General features: G+C 40.6%; 1 long non-coding RNA gene across 1 annotated transcript; it reads right to left on the minus strand.

Annotated features, from left to right (window-relative positions):
- Positions 1-929: 929 nt before the first annotated feature.
- Positions 930-2,040, minus strand: LOC118600147. The gene is made up of 3 exons (XR_004949705.1): positions 1,961-2,040; positions 1,473-1,631; positions 930-1,092 (listed from the first exon to the last, which is right to left on the minus strand). It is a non-coding gene; the product is annotated as an uncharacterized LOC118600147 (long non-coding RNA).
- Between the last annotated feature and the right edge of the window lie 6,249 nt (positions 2,041-8,289).

Genomic DNA, 8,289 nt, shown 5'->3' on the forward strand with positions numbered 1-8,289 from the left:
CTCTGCAGAAGACTTGATGACGATGGTATATATGATAATATTATACCTTTGGTACTTATAGAATGAATTATATATGAAATAGTTATTTTCACAAGCTCTTTTTCCTACCCAGAAGTAGGACGCCGCGATCTCTGAGGCACCAGATTTCACTATCTGTGGGTGCCGCCCATTTCATGATGTCAGCCTAGGTCCAGCCTGGGCAACGTGTCTGCGTTCCATCCACAAAAACAAACAATATCCGAACTTTTGTAAAGATTTATGTGCATATAAAATATAACGTTTTGTCAATCACTGTTAGCTCAGCAGAGAAATCGTGTGAATTTGCCCAGGGGGACTGATGGACTCTTCCCGTAAAGGGGCTGTTCCCCGCCTTGTGATGTCACAATGTGAGGATTTGTTTTCGTGGATTAAGAAGGGCTGGTGCTCAGAGATTTTAAAAGTATGCTTAGAGATGGAGCAAAATAGTGCTGTTTTTGGGGAATTAACATTATAATACACCTAAAACATAAAAAAGTTGGTTTTGTGGGATATAGGCCCTTTAAGCTGAGATTCAGCTGATCAGGAGAAAAATTACCACCTGCGGTTCTAACAGGAATCAGTGCCCCATGTGCCCCACTGACACTTTCTTCATTATGCTGGTTGGCAGAAAGGAGGTGGAGATTCTCAGTGCTGAGTTAAAGACACTGAGCACACATGCTGAGAAATGCATAGTGTGATGACACCCAAACATGCATGCTAGATGGTATAATTTTCATGCTTGGAGACAAAGGCGCACGCATGCAGCCAGACACTTGTGCATCTGCGCACAGATGTAACGCGCACTTACACGCTCCAACACTTCACCAAACCGCACGGGTAGAGGTAGAGCTGGAGTCGGCATGAGGCGGTGAACTGCGTTTGAACCGCTGACCTCTGTAACTCACCCATATTGATGGCAGGCAGCGCGCTCGCTCACAACACAGCGCTTCAGCAAGCATAACATGGCCCCAGGGGCTTCAGCGAAGGGAGGGGGGCGGAGGGGGTGGATGAATAGATGGATGGATAGATAGATGGATGTAGAGCCGTATTTGCTTGTTGAGATTTTAGCTGGTCCTATTATGAATAAACGACAAAAAAAGAAACAGATTGGAATCAAAGTACAGACAAATGTGTTCACCTGTTTAAGTGAAAGATTTTCCTAAATTGTTTTGGCTTGAAAAAATCTTTGTAATGAGATTTCTGTGCACTTTTATCTACTTACAGGTTCAAAATAAATACATTTTTAAGTAAAAGTCCATTGAATTCAATAGGAATCTGAAAATGCAGAATCCCAAACAAACGTTTATAACATTAAGTATTTTCAACCAGCATCCAAATACAATGAAACATCATTTCCATTTTGTTGGAGAATAAATATTCTGGGCTGTATTAGGACGTGCTGTTCTGCAGCTTGATCTCACAGTGATGATGATCTGGAGTTTGTTGTCTTGTACCTTCATGGCTTTGCTCTGGCTTCTCTGGTCTCCTCTCTCTGATCAGAAGCATGTCAGGTAAACTGTTGTTGAGTGTGTTTGTGGTTTTCTGTGTGGCCTGATCTCTTTCTCATGACAGCCCCGGCGAAGCCTTGAGACCCTTCACAGGACGGAGAAAATCTGGAAAGAAAGTCGATATTTATTTAAAAAATGTATGAACCTTCTCCTGCAGCAATAAAAGAAAAGTATATTTTAACTCTTTCTTTCTTATGCTTAATTAGAATAAACAGTCACATTTTGGGGGGATGAGGGATAGTAATAAATGTGCAATGTTTTGAAGTCCTTTCAAGTTCCATAAAGTTTAAGTCCGGATCTGATAAGTTGCCCCATTTAAAAAGTTAATAGAGGTTTGCAAAGTTCACCATTGGGACACTTCAACTACGAGAGACAAAAAATAAAATGTCAGGAACCGGTGATTTAGGATCCAAAAGGCAGGAAACCAGGCTTACCAACTTAAACCTTCGACAAATAACTTCCAAAATGCCAAAAACTAAGGTAGATCAAAATGGGCACAAATGAAGAACTGAAAACCAAACACTTACACTGAGGATAATTAGCTAAATGAAGAAAGCTGTGTGTGACCTGGTGTCACTGACGAGGACAATTCAGAACACACAACAATCAAAACCAAGAAATATGACTGACAAAACCAAATCCAGGAGCACAATCCTTAAAGTAAAAGGGACAAAAATCAGGAAATCCCACTGAATGATTTTTAAATAATTTATTTGCATAATAGAGCATAAAATAAATATTTAGCTCTGGCCTCATAGACCTGCTACTTCTTTTTTAAGAAGCTCTTCTGTCCTCCACTGATCATCTGTACCAATGTCACTTGTAAGAACTGGTTCTATATAAAAGACATCTGTCCACACCCTTAAGCAGCCAGATTGCAACCTTTCCACCATGACAAAGACTAAAGAGCTGTCAAAGGATACTAGGGACAAGACTGTAGACCTGAACAACTCAAAGAAACCAATCTGCAATAAGCAAGTTGATGAGAAGAGATTAACTGTTATTAGAAAGCAGAAGTTATACAGGATCACTGACCATCTCCCTCTACCTAGAAACAGCCTAGAACCACACAGGGCAATCGGGTCAATGACCTGAAGAGAGCTGGAACTCCGATAACAAAAGTAGTAGCGCATGGATTTAAGTCATAGACCTCCAAAGGTCCCTCTGCGTAAGACAGCACATGTCCAGGCCTATCTAGATTATCTCTGGACATGAATCCAATACAAAATACTTGCAGGAAGTTGGAAGACCACATATTAGTGTACAAAGCCCCTGCTAGCCTCTGTGTGTGTGTTGATGAGGAAGAAAATTACCATAAAAATTCAATTGGAATTTAGTCTTTTTAAAAAAAAAAAGTTGGATCAGAGTCACACAGAGTATTCCTTTGTTGCCACCATGACAGACAATACCCTGTAAAACGGATTTTATAAATATTTACCGCGAGGTAGGCCCTGTGTGGCTTCAGGCCAATGTCTATCATTGGGGGCACTAAAGATGGTCACCACATTCTTCTCGAACGAATAAAAATCTCCTCAGGTCTTTAATACCTTAAATGTCCGTCTTCACCCAATCTACGTCATGAGTGGTCAATGCTCATGCCCCTCCTCCTGCCAGCAAGAACATTTTATAGCTTCATTTTTTTTCAGTGGAAAAGTACTAATTGGGTCCTTAAAGCCCCCCTAACTGGTTCCAACTGGTCTGAAGGTCTGTGTGGGTTAATGTAACAATCAACATCAATGTGTTATTGGAAAGTATAAAGGTGTAACATTGTGTTAAAGTATAAAAAAATATTTGGCACAAAACCCTTTACTAGCAAAAGTCCTATAACATCAAAGCTCTTGAGAAGATCTGAATGGAGGAATGGACCAAAATAGCAGCTACAATGCAAACTGGGTACAGACTAACAGGAGATGGTTGACCTGTGTCCATACCAACCATTACAAGGTATTGATGTGAACATTTATTACTGACCAAATACTTTTTTTTTACTACAAAAGTACATGAATAGATGCTTTGAAAACCATAAAAAGTAATTTCCTTTTATTTTTCTATTTATACATTCTGTTTCTTACAGTTGAGGTGTGTCTATGATGAACAGTACTGAACCTCTTCTCTTAACTTGTAACTTGCAATGACACAATTACATACTTTTTTATTTACCCCACGTACTCACTATTATGGTACCATGCAGGATAATGAAAGGCTTTACTGTCTTTCACTTGAATTGTGTGAAGCAACCACAACACTCAATAGGGATACAGTTTTAAATCTGCAGCCTCTCAGTTACTTGTTTGTCTATCCTTTGAACTAAATTTGCAATTAAAATATTTTAGAATTAGTGATGCTGTATTTCATGAAATATAATACATACAGTCAAATCTATCTGTAAGCCAACATAGCTGACTAAAACTGAAGATTTGTCAACATTTCTCTGAAATGTTTTTGGCTGCATACCATCTTATAATGAGCAATCCACATGGATAAACTGATTGAATTCAACTTTTGTAAACTACATTCATCCATTATTCTGCAGAATGTCACCTCACTTAAACAGAGAATGCTGTTTTTTAAAATATTTTTCTGCAAGTGATCATGTGATCTCTGGTGAGCTCCAGATTGGCCCTGTATCAAGCATTGGGGTGACACAGAGGTGAGCCCCCGTTCCCATAAATCATTTACCTAATTTTTATAATTTGGCATTAACATTTTAATGTTCAGACCCTAGACGTCCCGCAGAATCCCATTTCAAACATTTAGCTTCTTGCACTGCTTGAATGCGGTGCACACACTGGTGTAAGCATGTTTTTATTCATAACACACTATCAATATTGGATGCTGGATGGTAGAGTCTGTATTAAATGGGAGCTATTTCACTAGATACCAGCTCTTACTGTCAGCACCGCCTTCTACTTAAATATTTGATCGAGAGCAGACAGCCACTGACGTACTACAAGGGTCTTCACTAGAGCATCCTCCCAGTTGCCAAACAGAGAGCACCAGAGAGTTCATCTTTGGTCCAGTGGCATGAAAGAAATGACCTTCTTCGAAGCAACCAGAGTATGAATGATACTGCAGAGATCACAGCAAAGGTCTTTGAAGGGACAGGCATTATTTTCCAGCTTATTTATCCATAATATTATAACTCGTAACAGTCAAACTTTGCTATTGTCTTGTTTAGGAATACTTTTGCTTGGCACTTTTGTCATTTCTAAGACTATTTTGATCTCTTGTTTTATTGCTTTTAAAGCTAAAAGTAGATCTGACACACCTCTGGTCTGGATCCATTAAATATTACTGAAGTCGGATCTGAAATTGGATAAACATCAAAAGTTAATTGCTTGTAAGTTGGGTCATGTCCCCTTTCTGGTAAAATATTCATGTCAATCTGTCAAAAAAAAAAATGGGGCAAATTTACTTAAAAAAAAGACTAACAAACAAACCACAAAAGCCACAAACTTATTTGGTTGAGACATTTTGTAAGGCGGGCTTCTGTCACCCCAACTCTAATGTGGGCAGCTTTCCTTTAACCTCAAGTCTTTTACCAGAACTCCCTTATTTTAAGTGTCTTCACAGCATCAAGGATTGCATCTTTCTGGACAGAGCTCCTTCTGATGTTTTTAGGAAACTTCTGAGTTTATCTCTGGAACTAATATGGTCATCATCTCATACATTTTATGATAATGCACCTCCTGATAATCCTCTCCTCTACTTTCCTCTTTTAGAAGTATCTTAACCACCACAGTCTTGAGGTGATTACCTGTCAATAGTTTTGGCTGCGGTTTCTAAACCGTTGGGGATATTTCTGTGCTAAATGTGGGTTAACCTCAAATAAGAAGACGCACCATCATCCTGCATCTTAAAAGCCTGCTTTTATGTTCTGAACTCCTTATCACAATCATTTGACCGCAAATGTATTCACAGTTGAAAGAGGTTTGGTGTGAAATGTCAAAACGGGACAAATCTCGTGAATCTTGCTCCAGGCTTTTTCTTTCATAGCTCTATTCCATTATATAGAAGACTTCATGTCATCAAATTCGGCCTGAACAAACCACGATTATTAATTTCTCCTACATGATGAATTTTCAAACGGTTGGCACTTCTGTGCTTCAGAAAGGAAGTTACCCATATGTCACTACCAAAGTTCCTGATTGGTCGAAGTTAAGCTGTTTCACATTTTAGTAGTTAGAAGTTCAACTGGTTCAATGAACATCCGATCTGTAAGTAGAGCCAAAGAATGGACTTGCGATGGGACGCAAGAATGTGAGAGTTTTGAACGCGGAACCCCAAATGTATGGAAGCATTTGTGACTCATAATTGAAAAATGGTTTTTCATTTTCACAATGTAACTGCATTACTTATCTATTTAATAAAATGAAAAAAAAAAGAATGTCACAGATTAAGCGGCTGATGAAGAAAATGGAAATGCAGTTTGGAGATTTGCTTTTTCATTTTACAACTTTTAGCCGTAGCTTGTTACTTTAGTAAAATTGTCTGGGACATGGTGATGAATTTTAACTCTTTAATACTAGAGATATAGCACCAGTGTTAACATTCTTTTGACTTCTGTAACTCTTCAACCATTTATTCAATTAACATAATTCTAGTGGATTCTGAGGCAGAAAAAAAGCAGTAGTGTCACGGTGCACCTGTGCTCCTACTCCGCCTCCTAATTGGACCCAGCTGTCGGCACTCATCACCTCTGCACCAGCCTACTTAAGAGGAGCCTTCCCCAGCATTCTTTGCCAGTTTGTTACCTTACCCGGTGCAGTACCCTGGCCTCTTATGTTTAGTAGGCTTATGCTCTCCATGAGTTTTGCCACATCTCACCGTAGTACTCCTCTGTCTCCAGGTCTTCATCATCCACGTGCCGACCTGGGTCCAGCTACGTCTCGACTACTCTGCCACGTCAAAGTCACTCCACGCCGCGCACCATCCGCCGAACTCACCTTGTTGCTCCACCCTGCCGTTCCAGTCCACCGCCGGTCTTCGCTCTCCATCCCAAGTCAGCAACTCCATTCCAAGTCCCGGCCGCTACTCCACATTCTCTACGGACAATAAACCTTTTTCTAACCACTTCTGCCTCTCGTCATCCTTCCGGGTTCCAGCGTCTGGGTCTGTCTCGTCACGCCGCCATGACAAGTAGTAAAGTGTTTACACGATCAGGGTAAATAAGCTGATTTGGAACTGTGCTTTTGATATTGGTGTAAAGCTGATATGAAAAGCAGCTTTTTATGCCTCAGAATCAGCTGATTCCTGTTGATCGTGTGTTACGATATGTCATTTAGGAAGTAGTATTTCTGAGTTTTCAGTGACAGCTGTGATGCTAATCTGTTGAAGACCCACTCCAATTAAAATTGTGTTTTTAAAATGTTGAGGCATTTTTCTGATGATAGAGGGCATATATAAATGAATTTACAATTAAAACTGCATTTCAGAGTATTTCTTTTTTTCAAATTATTTGAATCAGGAGCAGACACATTAATTCAGTTGAAAAAGCTTGTAAGCTACTACTACAAGCCACATTTTCCCTTCTAACTTCATTTCTGATAAATCCACTTGACGACTAGATCCATGTACGTCTTCATTTCCTCACCCAAACTGTCATGGGGCTCTAAGCTGGACAGCTGGATACCTCAAATATTGCTTGACAGTTTTGTTGCGCCGCTAGTGTTGGCTTGGGATTGTAGGGGCTGTAAGCAAGCAGGAGAGAGTGTAAACAAAGGGATGATGGGAAATCAACTCCTGCTGCTCTGCAGAGACAATGTCCAAGAAAACGACACAGGTTTTTTGGATTTTATCTAAACGCAGTGTAATAATTAAAAAGACCACTGGGAACACTTTTGAAAAGAGATCAAAAGATGATCAGAGTGGGACTTTGAGCTAGCTTTTGTTGCAGCTGGTGCATCGACTAGATTTTGCAGAAATCGTTTTTCAGACAGGTTCACTTCCTGTGTGTTAGGATTGGTGCCGCTTCTGATCAAATGTTCTTGGTTTTTAATCTTCCGGGTATTTTAGTCACATTTTGTGTTCAGGTCTTGAGTTGTGGTTTCCTGCCCCCCTCCTCCTTCTGTGCCATGAGCACACCTGGCTCTCTAGCATCACAGCTGCTCTCTGTCATTTACTAGCCTCTCAGTGTTTTTAGCTTTCTGGTAACGGAAAACTGAACTTTTATTAGCCTTTCAGATTCTTAGACAAGAAATTTACATCAAATCTTTGGCAAAGAGCTGGGGGCAGGTGCTTAGAAATCTGCCAAATCAACCATATGGCCCCCCAGGTGGAAGTAACAGGAGTGGGTGCACAGGCGCTGCGATTTCCTCTCCAGACGGAAACTTTCAGTGGAGCAGACTACATACAAGCTGTGGGTTTTGGTAACAAATCTGACAAAGGTGTTGTAGCCGGCAGCAGCCCGCTTGACCCCGACTGCACTGTGTGAGAACGTAGTTCTTCAAAAAGTGTTGATCCCGTTTCAACACTTGTAGCTTTATTGTCAGTTACAATATGGAGTTTGGCAACACTTGTGAAGAGTGAGGCTGCGCTTCTGTCTGCAAGTGAGTGAGATGGAGATATGTCCGCGTCCACAGACGTATCAGCTCCGTGATTGGTGGGCGTGTTGCCTGACTTGGGGAGTTTTCATCATTAGACAAAGCAAATGAGAGCTGCAGCCCCTTTTTTTCCCCCTTACAGGCGGCAGTATCACAGCTCTGATCTGTCACCCTTCGCTTGCCTTAATGTGTGAAAGCAAGACGTGTTGCGCCTATTAGCA

Source organism: Oryzias melastigma, linkage group LG19, assembly GCF_002922805.2.
Source record: "Oryzias melastigma strain HK-1 linkage group LG19, ASM292280v2, whole genome shotgun sequence".
NCBI classification, from domain to species: domain Eukaryota; kingdom Metazoa; phylum Chordata; class Actinopteri; order Beloniformes; family Adrianichthyidae; genus Oryzias; species Oryzias melastigma.